Genomic DNA, 13,942 nt, shown 5'->3' with positions numbered 1-13,942 from the left:
TCTATTTACGTGGAGGTAACCAGTTTGAGAAAATAAAGCTGATACTCTGGAAGGGAATCCTCACGGTGTTTGAGCCTCTGTGTGCAGCTGTGCCAGGTTGAATAACATCCCAAAGATTTTCATGTATTAAGCTCTAGAACTTGTGAATATGTTAGCTAAGATGGTAATAGTCACTTCGCAAATGTGATTAAGTTACGGTAAGCATCTTCTGATGGGGAAAGTATCATAAATTATCTAGGTGGGTTCAATGTAATTACAGGGGTCTTTATCAGAGGAAGCTAGAGGGATTAGGGAGAGATTTGATGATGTTCTATTGTTGAGTTTAAAGATGGAGGAAAGCATCACAAGCTAATGAATGCAGGAGATTTCTAGAATTTGGAAAAGGCAAGGAAAGAGATTCTCCTCCAGAATTCCCAAGAGGAAAGCAACCCTGCTAATACATGTTAGACTTCTGATCTCTAGGGTTTTAAGTCCCTTTAAGCCACTAGCTTGTGGCAATTTGTTATAACAGCAATAGGAAACTAATACACCTCTTAAAAAAAAATGTATGCATCTCATTGCCACTGGCTTATATCACGTCCCTATTATCTTTCCCAGGACTATTTCAGTAGCCTCCTTATTGTTATCTGTACCTCAATTTCCTCCCAGTCAGGGAAATTATAAATTCCTCACATTATACTAAAGATGATGTGGATGAAAGGGGCCACATGCTGACCTGACAAGCTCAGAGGAAGCCTCAATGGCAGTCTTGCAAACTCAGAGACCTAAGGTAACTACAAAGGATGGTCTGAAATTAAACTTTAACTAAAAGCAGTTATGGTTGATAGTTATACCCTAGGCTGGTATCTTCACTGACAAGGTCAACCTTTACCTTCACTGAGCCAATCTGTCTTTTTGCATCTAGGATAACATACTCTTGAAACTTCCTTTTTTCCGGACCCCTAGGGGCGCAACCTAATGGGCACCAGGACAGATATCACAAATTCCTTCATTATCATGTTAATTGTTCTTGCACCCACCTAAGTATGTGTCTATTATTTTGCTTTTTATTCACTTCCAGGGGCTTCTCCATTTTACTCTCTCACTCTTCTCTAGCCTATCACTAATGGATTTCATGCAACCCACCTACGTCCCTTCCTTAGTTTTTTTTTTCTCTCTCATTATTTTCTTTTCTTTATTGATTAAGTATTACATATGTGTCATTATCTCCCCCCTCTCCCCAAACTCCTCTTATGTTCTCACCCTGCTGGTGTCTGTGTCCATTGGTTAGGCTTATATGTATGCATACAAATCCTTTGGTTGGTCTCTCCCCTTTCCTCCACACTCCCCTACCTTCCCTCTGAGCTTTGATGGTCTGATTGATGCTTCTCTGTCTCTGGATCTGTTTTTGTTCATCAGTTTATGTTGTTCATTATATTCCATAAATGAGTGAGATAATGTGATATTTATCTTTCTCTGACTGGCTTATTTTGCTTAGCATAATGCTGCTCTCCAGTTCCATCCTTTGATTGCAATGTATAAATAAAGATGTAACCCATCATTCTCAGGAGCATTATTTCAATCCATTGAGGTTCTGTTTCTCAGCAATTATCAACAGTTTGGCTCAAATAAACTCACAAAAATCCTTATAGATTTGAATGTTTTTATAATAACAATAAGAACATGACCCTAGTACTAATCCCATATAATAAAAGTGTAGTATCCAAATTGTCCCCTCAACTGGGAGTTCTTCTGGGAGTTCAACCAGGGGGCGGGGCTGGCTGAGGGAAGTGAGGGAGACCCTGGCCAGTGGCAGGCAGCCTAGGAAAAGGAGGGAGTACAGGCCAGCAGCGGTAGCCACTAAGGACCCTACAGTGCAGAATTTAGTGCACTGGGCTTCTACAATAGTTTGTTTATAAAATCCTTAGTAGGTCAAATTATACTATTAACGGTATGTCTTCCATCTATGTAGCCAACCTTATTTTTAATAATTGACCTACAAGTTCCATATATTTTCTGATATGCCTCATTCTTGAATGTCTCTTGAAAATGACCAAATCTATTCTTCATTAATTTTCTACTCATACTCTATTATTCAACACTCAAGCATATTCTCTTAGTAGAATGTTTTCCTTAATACCAAGGGTTGGCAAAGATGTGAAAAAACTAAAATCTTCACACATTCCTGGTGGGAATGTAAATTGGTGCAGCCAATTTGGAAAATAGTTTTGCAATTTATTTATTTTTAAAATATTTTTATTGATTTCAAAGAGGAAGGGAGATGAGGAGAGAGATAGAAACATCAATGATGAAAGAGAACCATGGATTATCTGCTTCCTGCAGGCTCCCTACTGGGGATTGAGCCCACAACCCAGGCATGTTTCCCAACCGGGAATGGAACCGTGACCTACTGCCTCATTGGTCAATGCTCAACAACTGAGCCATGCTGGGTCAGTTTGGCAGTTTTTAAAAGATAAATGGAACTCCAGAGCACATGTCTGGTTCGTCTGCTCGATTCCTGGCAGGGGTCTGCAGGAGGCAGCCAATCAATAATTCTCTCCCATCATTGATGTTTCTATAGCTCTCTTCCCATCCCTTCCTCTCTGAAATCAATTTAAAAATGTATTCTATTAAAAAAGAGCTGTCTCTGACAGGACGTATACCCCTGTCACTTCTGCTCTCACATATTGGGAAAAGTAGGTTCCATCTGGTGCTGGATGTTGGAAGTAATGCACTAGAGATGGTGAGAGGATCCCAGGTAATGTGGGGGGACTGTTGGCAGCACGTACTCCTCCATGCTTCCTTGCAGATTCAATCCTATCAACATTTTCATCCCAAAGTGAATTAGGTTCTAAACACGTTCCACATATCTATAACTAATATTCCTGATGCACCACAACAGAGTTCCAGAAATAAATTAAATCACATGAGAAATCAACTCTAATTTTGCTGTATTCATTATTACTTGATTTGGGATCTTATAGTAGTGTATTTCAAAACGGTAATAAAGAGAAATATAAGTCAAATAAAAAAGGAAAAGAAGGATGATGGCTGGAAAGAAGAATCACAAAATATGACATATCTCAGTTTTTGAGGTAGTAAATTCCTATACATCATTTGAAGAGAAGATCTTTCAAATCTAGATTCCTACTCTGAATTTGAAAATCACATCATAGTTCCTGCGTAAGGTAGGATAGTAAAGTCAGCTTGTTAGGCTGTAGTCGAACTCAATCTCAGCCTCTTTTTGTTTTTGTTTTTGTTTTTGAAAAGTGAAGTGAGAAAATAATCTCAAAGAAATGTCTTAAAAATGAAATCAAGTCATTCATGTGAAGAGACAAGTAGAGTCCTGATATCCTAAGCACGTTGTCCTATTAATGTATGATTTTCATATAATTTATTCTGAAAACAATAATAACAATAAGCATACAACCCAATTAAGGTCAAGATCAGCAACATATGAGGCCAACTTTTTGGGAAAATAAGTCAGCACTTGATACGATAAGTGCTTTAAGTTTAAGATTAGCTGCAAAAATGTCGACTAAACATGGAACATTGTAGAAACTATATAAGGAAGAAAAGTAAAAAAAGGAGTTCACAAGGGAGTTGTTGAAAAGAAACTAATACAAAAATGAACAAATTCGAAATCACACATGCTTTGGAAATAGAAGAAATCAAGCCTATCATTGAGGAGTGGAAAAGAACCAGATATTTAAATTTGCAACATTTATCTTTGGGCACACAATTGCTGAGGCCAGTGATCCATCACAGACAAGGTGCTGGAGCCTTCTCAGGGCCCCCTTCACATCCTTGTTCCTCAGGCTGTAGATGAAGGGGTTCAGCATGGGGGTGACCACAACATACATTACTGAGACAACTGAGTTATGTAGAGCAGAAGTGAGTTAGACCCCCAGGCCTGTCCCATAGAACAAGGAAACCATGGAAAGGTGAGACCCACAGGTGGAAAATGCTTTATACAATATTTCCCTCCTGCAGAGGGCATTCTCATTAAGAAGGTGATAATCTTAGAGTAAGAAAAATAATTCCAGTAAAAGGAAACACAAGCAATAGAACAGCAGCTATTTCCAAGATGATGTTATTGATGAGAGTGTCAGAGCAGGCCACCTTGAGGATCTGAGCCAGTTCACACAAAAAAATGTGGAATTTTTGTACCTATACAGAATGTTAGCTGCCTCATCAATAGAATATGAATGAGGAAGACCCAGAAAATGATGCACTAAGACACAAGAACCAGAAAACCACACAAGCATAGGTTCATGATGACTGTGTAGTACAGGGGGTGGCAGATGGCCACATACCGGTCATAGGCCATCACAGTCAGTAGTAAGATGTCCATTCCACCAAAAATAAAAAAGAAATACAACTGAATGAGGCACCCAATGTAGGAGATGGTTTTCCTTTGTGCCTGGATATTTACCAGCATCTTTGGGACCGTGATGGAGGTGAAACAGATGTCAACAAAGGACAAGTTGGTGAGAAAGAAATACATTGGGGTGTGAAGGTGGGAGTCAGAGCTGATGGCCCCAATAATGAGCAGGTTACCAAGCACAGTCAATAGGTACATGGACAGGAACCCTCCACAGAGGAGGGGCTGCAGTTTATGATCATCTGAGAGACCCAGGAGCAGGAATTGTGACACTTCTGTGTGGTTTTCTGCTTTTATGCAGCTGGTGTGTCTTATTAAAAAAAAAAAAAAAAAAAAAAAAAGCCAAGGCAGCATTCAATATACAGCCAAATGGCATCTCTGTTTTTATTTTATTTTATCTATCACATTTTGATTTCACCTTTGCATGAACATCTGACATGATCTAGTAGTCATTCATATGCCAGTGACTCACTCTTTTAAGTGGTAACCTAATTTTATTTTAAATTTTGTAATCATTCAAACTTTCTTTAATTTAGCAGAAATCTTTCTCTGTCTCTTTATGTTCTCCTCACTAATTCTATTATCCAAATTTATGAACATATACCAATTTCTTCTTTCATATGAGCCTTACAAAATAACCAAAGGTGTTTAAGGTCTTTTCTTTGATAATATCTATACTTCTTTCATTTTGTAATAGTGATTAAAACATATGTTTTCAATTCATGTAACCTTAATTCTGTAATCTGATGCATTATATTGATGTCACAATTAACTCTACATATACCTTACTGTGTTTCTTTTTAAAATGTGCTTACTGCTATTTACCATCTTTGTGAGGTACGAAAATGCCTTTAATCGCAGTAAGAACTTGATATGGTATAGTTGTTATCATTATTAATCCATTTCTTCATCTTAATTAGTAATTTTTTATTAAGCCTCATCTAAGGAAATTTTCTCCCACTGATTTTTAGAAAGAGTAAAAAAGAAGGGGAGAGACAGAGTGAGAGAAAAACAACAATGTGAGAGAGATACATTATTTGGTTGCCTCCTGAATGCTCCCCTGCAATTGAGGTACATGGGCAGGACCAGAATTGAACCTGCAGCCCTTTAGTCCATTGGCCAACGCTGTAATCACTGAGCCAAATCAGTGAGGACTCAATTATTTTTTATATATAACTCTTCCAAAGTACAGCCAAATAGAGCTGTGATTTAGAAAGTAGGATCTTGAGTCAGAATTTGTGGAATAGAATTTGGTCTATCATGTTACATTTTTGTGACCTTGACAAAGTTATTTAATGTCTTTTAGCTCCTGATACCTCACCTACACAATGACAGTAGTAAATATTTTCTTTTTCTTTATTATTGTTTGAAATATTACAAATAATATGTCTTTTTCCCCCTTCATTGACCTCCCCTGGCCTCCTCTACCCCCCAGTACATACCTTCACCTGCCTCCCCGTTCTCCCCACCCCCCAGTGTCTTGTATCCACTGGTTATGGTTATATGCATGCATACAAGTCCGTAGGCTGATCTCTTACAGCCCCCACCCCCACCCCCAACCTCCCCTGCCTTCCCACTGTAGTTTGATAGTCTGTTCAATGCTTCTTTGCCTCTGTATCTATTCCCCCCCATTTCTTTTCTTTAAAAAAATCTTTCTTCTGCAGACTAGAAATAAACATATAATAACAAAAAATGTTTGAGTCCCAATTTCAATGTCCAACAGTTCTGAGTCCCTGTTTCAATGTCAAACAGTTCCTTATGTGTACATGTCAGCAATGATATCTAGAGGCACATGGTGGAAATGCAGGTCCAACCCTCTCTGGTTTGATTCTAGGCAACCTGCAGCGATGCATAGCTGCTGACTGCTAGCATGGCAAGGCGTCGTCAGTGTCTTCCACCTCTGGTCTGTTTCTCCTCTTATCTTCATGGTTGGAGCAGACCTGTCAATTCATCTCTGTTGCAGGAATCCACAAGTTCTTGGAATTGTTTTCTGAAAGTATACAAACATATTCTTGACCAAGAATTAATAAAGGAATATTTTCTATGTAATTGATTTGGGATCCTTTTTATTTTTGCCCAATTTTCCTTTGTCTTATTTAGACACCATGTGTGTTTTTCATGGGTGTCTTGCTGTTAGCATTATAAATGAAAATTAATTTTGTAAGGTAAAAATTTTCTAGATGTAATTTACTTTTAGAATATTTTTCCTTACATGATATTACCCTACTATCCCCCCCTCTTTTGATTAATGGAGGCTTTTGTAAATCTTATAATGCAGTCTTGATAACTTTAAATTTTAATTTTTTGCACAAACATATGACTGCTTTAGGTTTATTGCATGTTCAGGAATTTTACCATGAGATAAACTACAAATAGAAATTTTAGTTACTACTTTTGTCCAGTACAATTAAATTTTCTTGAATATTCACTTATTTCAATGAGCCTATTTAAATTAATCTGAAAACTTGATTACTATTTTACTGTAAAATTTAATACTCTACCAACAACCTTAGTTTACCCTGTAAATATTAGTGGAAAGGATTATTTGCATTCTTGAGTAGCCCTTGAGCATTTTTGGTGCTAGGCTGGATTTAGATATAGGGCAGCTGCCAAGTCTCTGTCACCTGTGTCCCCAATCTGAGCTGGGCGTGGGAAGCAAAGCAGCCATGGGGGCAGGAGACCTCCCTCAGAAGGGGTGAGGGTTCAGACCCCTGCAAGGTTGGGGGTGGTGAAGGTCTGTGCCCTACCTCTTGACCCCCAAGTTCTCTCCTGATGGCCCCTCTGTGACTGTGCCTGTCTTAGGTTGTTCCTTCCCTGAGGAATCTTTCCCGTCTCTGGCTAACCAGTCATCCTCCGGGGCCAAGCAAGGTGATATGAAGTGAGGTTCTGTCTCCTTGGTAGCCTATGCCCCCATAGCCTCCATGTCCAGCACCTGCCTTGGGATTCCCTTGCCTGCTGGCGGGGCACAACACTGATCATATATCTTGGGGAACTCAGATTTCTTCTCCAGGGAGGGTCCAGCTCTCACGATTGGGCGAGAGATAAATCCATGATACCAGCCACCACGAGGCTTCAAGCTCAGCATGAACAGAAAGCTCAGGCAACAACTGAGGGCAATTGGATTGTGAGAAGAGGGTCCCTCTTGGCAAAAAAGGCAAGAGGGACCAATATAGAATGCTCAAGTGCCTTCCCAGTGCCTTAATTCCTTCTGAAAGAAATTAAATGATGAACAACATAGACTGATGAACAAGAACAGCATCAATCAGACTTTTGGACCTCAGAGGGAAGGTAGGGAAAGGTGGGGATAAGGGAGAGTGATCAACCAAAGGACTTTTGTGCATGCATATGAGCCTAACCAGTGGTCATGGACAACAGGAAGGTGGGGGCATGCATGGTGAGGGGTTTGGGATGGGAATGGGGGGATGAAAACAAATATGTGATACCTTAATCAATAGAGTAATTTAAAAAATAAATAAAAATTGGGGGGGTGGTGGAAGAAACATAACTAACTAACTAACTAACTAACTAAATAAATAAATGCTTTTTTTGTCCTTTTTTAAATTGCTGCCAAACATTCAAAGAATTAGTTTGTAAGTTTGTTTGGGATAATTGTACAATAGGCTGTTGTAAAATATCTAAAATTATAATGACATTGTAGGATAATATCATGTAAGGATATTCTTTGCTCTAGGCTAGGGGTGTCAAACTCAATCAGAGAAGGGGCCAAAATCTAAAATCCAGCCTAAATCGCGGGCCGAATGGTTTACTGAACAGTCATAAACTGTCATTGTGATGGAAACGCAGCGGAGTGCAGTGATGACAGCGCGGTGCGGGCCACATTGCAAGGCCTGGCGGGACGGATTTGGCCCTCGGGCCTTGTGTTTGACACATGTGCTCTAGGCCATGGCAATTCAATTTCAAACTGTCAATTTCTTTTTGTAACTTTATATAAACTTTGTCAGGGAGGCAAAAACAAAAATTACTTACTTTAGTTCAAAAGGCCAAATATATTGATTTTCAATTACAATCCTTACGACTTTTGAAAAGAACTTCTTTTTGATTTCTTCTAAAATAATTTTCAGGCTACAGAGAGTTTCATTTAAAAATCTTTGTCATGCCAAAACTGGTTTGCCTCAGTGGATAGAGCATTGGCCTGTGGAATGAAAGGTCCCAGGTTCAATTCCGGTCAAGGACATGTACATTGGTTGTGGGCACATCCTCAATAGGGGGTGTGCAAGAGGCAGCTAGTCCATGTTTCTCTTTCATAAATGTTTCTAGCTCTCTATCCCTCTCCTTTCCTCTCTGTAAAAAATCATAAAAAAAATCTTTGTCACATGAAACAATTTATCTTAAGATTATGTGACCACTAGTATGGATTAGATTTAATATTTAATATTTTATTTATTTATTTTTATTTTTATTTTTTACATATGTGTCTTTATTCCCTCATAACTCCCCACCCCTCACTTGTGCCCCACCCCCTTGTTGTCTGTGTCAATTGATTAGGCTCATATGCCTGCACACAAGTTCCTTGGTTGATCTCTCCATCTTACCCCCACCCTCCCCTACCTTCTCTGAGGTATGACATTCTGATCAACATTTCTCAGTCTCTGGATCGGTTCTTGTTCATCAATCTATTCTGTTCATTATATTACACAAATGAGTGAGATCATATGATATTTATCTTTCTCTGCCTGGCTTATTTCACTTAGCATAATGCTCTCCAGGTCCATCCATGTTGTTGCAAATGGTAGAAACTCCTTCTTTTTTACCACAGCATAGTATTCCATTGTGTAGATGTACCACAGTTTTTTAATCCATTCATCTGCTGATGGGCACTTAGGCTGTTTCCAAATCTTAGCTATGGTGAATTGTGCTGCTATGAACATAGGAGTGCATATATCCTTTCTGATTTGTGTTTCTAGTTTATTGGGATATATTCCTAGAAGTGGAATCACTGGGTCAAATGGGAGTTCCATTTTTAGGTTTTTTAGGAAACTCCACAGTGGCTGCATTCCCACCAACAGTGCAAAGAGTTCCTTTTTCTCTGCATCCTCCCCAACACTTGTCGTTTGTTGATTTGTTAATGATTCTACTGCCTAGTTCTTTGATTTTACCTTTATCTGGGGGATCTCTGTCCTGCAAACTATCTCACCAGCTGTGTCTCCTTCACCAATTCGTGCTGGGTTCCACTCTTTTCAGCAGCTCCCTTTATTTGCTCCAGGATAAGGCTCAGGGCTCGTCCATCTATTCTGCCTCCATTTTGTAGAATAGTAGTAAATATTTTCTATATTGTAGGACAGATGAGTGATTAAATGAGGTGGTGTGTGTGCATAATTTTCTAGTGTAGTTTCTGTGACATACAGTGGACACTTGATAAAAGTGAATTTCCGTTGTTACCATCACCATAAATCTGTCTTGCATGGTCATCATTTTTAGTATTTCTCTTAAACTGGGCAGTCATCATTATAAACACAACAAGTCTGTTATCTTTTTTTAATCACCACAAAACACTTCTAATTAATGAAGATCCTTATGGTTTCTTATTTCAGAGACTGCCTACCAAGTGGATTCTTCCAAAAGGAAGATGCATATGGACTACATAGATATTAGGGAAGAACAAAAGCATACTACCTTAAAAAAAACACCAAAAAACAGAAAGTATGTGTGAAGTCATGTGTGCATGTGTACATGGTCTCAAATAGAGATGTGTTTATTAAAATCAGTGGAATTATTTGAAAAAAATAATATAATTCATGTAAAAGTATTCAAAGTGCCTATACATGAAATCAACCTATAAGTTAAAAGGCAAATTTAAGCTTTGAAAATAAAAAAGCAACCAGTCAAATGGGAGAAAATATTTGCAAGCAATACCTCCAATAAAGGAGCTAATATCCAATACATATATAAATAATTCATTCAACTCAACTACAAAAACAACAAAAAACCCAAACAGTTCAATTAAAAAATGGGCAGACGACAGAAACAGACAATTTTCCCAAGAAGACATGCAAATAGCCAACAGACACATGAAAAAAATGCTCAACCTCACTAGTTGTTGGGGAAATGCAAATAAAATACATATTGAGATATCACCTCATACCTATTAGAATGGTTATTATCAACAAGAAAAAAAATGCATTTTAATAATATGTGGAACTTGGTGGTATCAGAAAAGGTTTGAGAGAACCATGAGATAGAGAACAGGACATTATGGTCAAGATAGACAGAATGTGCGAGTCTTACAGTTCGAGTATTCTACAATATTCCTTCAATATTCCTCTCATGTTGGTAATTTTAAGTTCATTTGTGGGCTATAAGTTGTAACTGGTTTTGCTCACCATTGTCCTTTTAGGGACCTATTTTGTGCCTGGCACATGGTAGGTGCTCAAGGTTATGTTAGATGTATAATAAAGTTTGAGACTGAAGTGTCAACTATAACACAAAAGGGAAATCTTCCAGTTCATCATGTAATTGGTTTCCTCTTGCTAAATGAGGAAACCAGTGGCAATTTCTTAACTCAATAACAGCTGTTTTAAAACTGAAGACAATAGAAATCAACAAATAAAGAAACAAAACAAACTTACAAAGATGGACAATAGTATGGTGGTTATCAGAATATTCCACATTAACTCACTAGAATAGTTGTGCTAAATTCATGAGCAGACTAATGTAGCAAACTTCATCTTCAATTACTTGATATTCTGCTGTACATCTAAAGAGATTGGTAAAATGATGGGGGAAATTTTGCCTGAGTACTGAACATAAGGAATAATTATATTACTTGTAGATAATATTGTGGACACTGAGGTGAAACAACAAAATTAAATCATAGTGTGACCTGGCAAGAGAAATAAAGATCAGAGCTGGCTTTAGCGAATTGACTTAAGGAAAATTATCTTTAAGAAAAAATAATTTAAAATAGAATTGGCTTAGCACTGGCTGATGTAGCTCAGTTGGTTGGAGTTTTGTTTCATACACAGAAAGGTTGCTAGTTGGATTCCCAGTCAGGGCACATACATAGGTTCTGGGTTTGACCCAATTCGGGGGCTTGGGGGAGGCAACAGATCAACATTTCTCATATATATGAGAAATGTTGATCTGTTGCCTCTCCTCTTCTCTCTTCCACTTTCTCTTAAGTCAATCAAATTGTGTCCTTGCACACTCAATTCTATTAACATTCTTCCCCCAAGTGAATTAAGGTCTAAACATGTTCCACAAGTGTGTAACTATTTTAAAAATATATATTTTATTGATTTTTTGCAGAGAGGAAGAGAGAGGAATAGAGAGTTAGAAACATCGATGAGAGAGAGTCATCGATCAGCTGCCTCTTGCACACCCCCTACTGGGGATGTGCCCGCAACCAAGGTACCTGCCCTTGACTGGAATTGAACCTGGGACCTTTCAGTCCACAGGCGGATGATGCTCTATGCATTGAGCCAAACTGGTTTTGGCACAAGTGTGTAACTATTACTTCTAAGGCACCTCCATAGAGTTAAAAAAATTAAATCATGTGAGAAAACAATTGTACTCATTATTACATGGTTTTGGATCACAGAGGGTTTATCTCAAAATTGCAATAATAAAAAATAATGGTCAAAAAGAAAGGAAAGGAAGGATGATGGGTAGAAGGAGTACAATGAATGACACATCTCAGTTTTCAAGGCAGTAAATTCCTATATGTCATCTGAAGACAACATCTTTCAAGTCTAGATTCCTACTTTAAAATCACACATCCCCATTTATGTGAAAGGTAGGATAACAAAGTCAGCTAGCCAGGTTGTTGTCCAACTTCAAATCAGTCTCTTCTTTTGAAAAGTAAAGTGAGAAAATATGTCAAATAAATGTTTTAAAGATAAAATCAAGTCATTCATGTGAAGAGACAAGTAGAGCTCTGATATCCTAAGCACATTGTCCTATTAATGTATGATTTTCATATAATTTCTTCAGAAAACAATAACAACAAGCATATAACAAAATTAAGGATTAGCAACATATGAGGACAACTTTTTGGGAAACCAAGTCAGAACTTTATATGATAAGTGCTTTAAATTTAAAATTAGAAATCTTAAGAATAACTGTAGGGCCGAAACTGGTTTGGCTCAGTGGTAGAGCGTCGGTCTGTGGACTGAAAGGTCCCGGGTCTGATTCCGGTCAAGGGCATGTACATTGGTTGCGGGCACATCCCCAGTGGGGGATGTACAGGAGGCAGCTGATCAATGATTCTCTCTCATCGATGTTTCTAGCTATCTATCCTTTTCCTTTCCTCTCAGTGAAAAATCAATAATAAAAAAAAAGAATATCTGTAGGAATGCTGGCCAAAATGGAACACTGTGGAAACCATATAGAAAAGAAAAGTCAGAAAGGAATTTCTGAGGGAGTGGCTGAGAAAAACTAATACCAAAACAGAAGTGAAATGACATATGTTTGGAAATAGAAGAAATCAAGCCTGTCTTTGAGGTGTGAAAAAAACCGGATATTTAAATTTGCAGCATTTACCTTTGGGCACACAATGTACCCTTAGTTCTGAGGCCAGAGATCCATCATAGACAAGGTGCTGCTAGGTTGAGGAGCCTTCTCATGGCCCACTTCACATCCTTGTTCCTTAGGCTGTAGATGAAGGGGTTTAGCATGGGGGTGACCACAGCGTACATTACTGAGGCAGCTGAGTTTTGTAAAGAAGAATGGGTCAGAGTGGAACTGAGGTAGACCCCCAGGCTTGTCCCATAGAACAAGGAGACGATAGCCAGGTGAGACCCACAGGTGGAAAAGGCTTTATATTTTACTCCTGTAGAGGACATTCTCATTAAAGAGGAGACAATTTTGGAGTAAGAAAACAGAATTCCTGTGAGAGGAAGCACAGCCAGAAGGGCAGTTGCCACATACAAGACGATATCATTGATGAGAGTGTCAGAACAAGCCACCTTGAGAATCTGAGTCAGTTCACAGAAGAAATGAGGGATTTCAGTACCTACACAAAAGGTCAGCTGCCTCATAAGAAGAGTATGAAGCAGAGAGACCCAGAAAATGATGAACCAAGATATCAGAACCAGAGTGCCACAGAAGCGGGGGTTCATGATGACTGTGTAGTACAGGGGGTGGCAGATGGCCACATACCGGTCATAGGCCATCACAGTCAGGAGGAAGTTGTCCATTCCACCAAAAACCATAAAAAAATACAACTGAATGAGGCACCCATTGTAGGAGATGTTTTTCCTTTGTGCCTGGATATTCACCAGCATCTTTGGGACAGTGGTGGAAGTGAAACAGATGTCAACACAGGACAGGTTGGCGAGAAAGAAATACATTGGGGTGTGGAGGTGGGAGTCAGAGCTGATGGCCACAATTATGAGCAGGTTTCCAAGCACAGTGAACAGGTACATGGACAGGAACACTCCGCAGAGGAGGGGCTGCAGTTTAGGATCATCTGAGAGACCCAGGAGCAGGAATTGTGATGTTTCTGTGTCATTTTCAGCTCCCATGAAGCTGGCTTTTCTTATAAAGAAGGAGGCAAAAGCAACATTCAATAAAGGCATCTAAGGGAGTCCTCAACTTTTGATTTCACCTTTGTGTGGACAT

At 38.8% G+C, this 13,942-nt stretch overlaps 2 pseudogenes; both read right to left on the bottom strand.

The window, feature by feature from the left end:
• Positions 1–3,659: 3,659 nt before the first annotated feature.
• Positions 3,660–5,191, bottom strand: LOC118731449 (annotated as a pseudogene).
• A 7,715-nt stretch (positions 5,192–12,906) lies between these two features.
• LOC118731248 lies at positions 12,907–13,942 on the bottom strand (annotated as a pseudogene).

The sequence above is a fragment of the Pipistrellus kuhlii genome, unplaced genomic scaffold (assembly GCF_014108245.1).
Source record: "Pipistrellus kuhlii isolate mPipKuh1 unplaced genomic scaffold, mPipKuh1.p scaffold_m20_p_30, whole genome shotgun sequence".
In the NCBI taxonomy this organism is placed as follows: Eukaryota; Metazoa; Chordata; class Mammalia; order Chiroptera; family Vespertilionidae; genus Pipistrellus; species Pipistrellus kuhlii.
The sequence above is the reverse complement of the archived record's forward strand: the minus strand, read 5'-3'. Positions and strand labels throughout refer to the sequence as shown.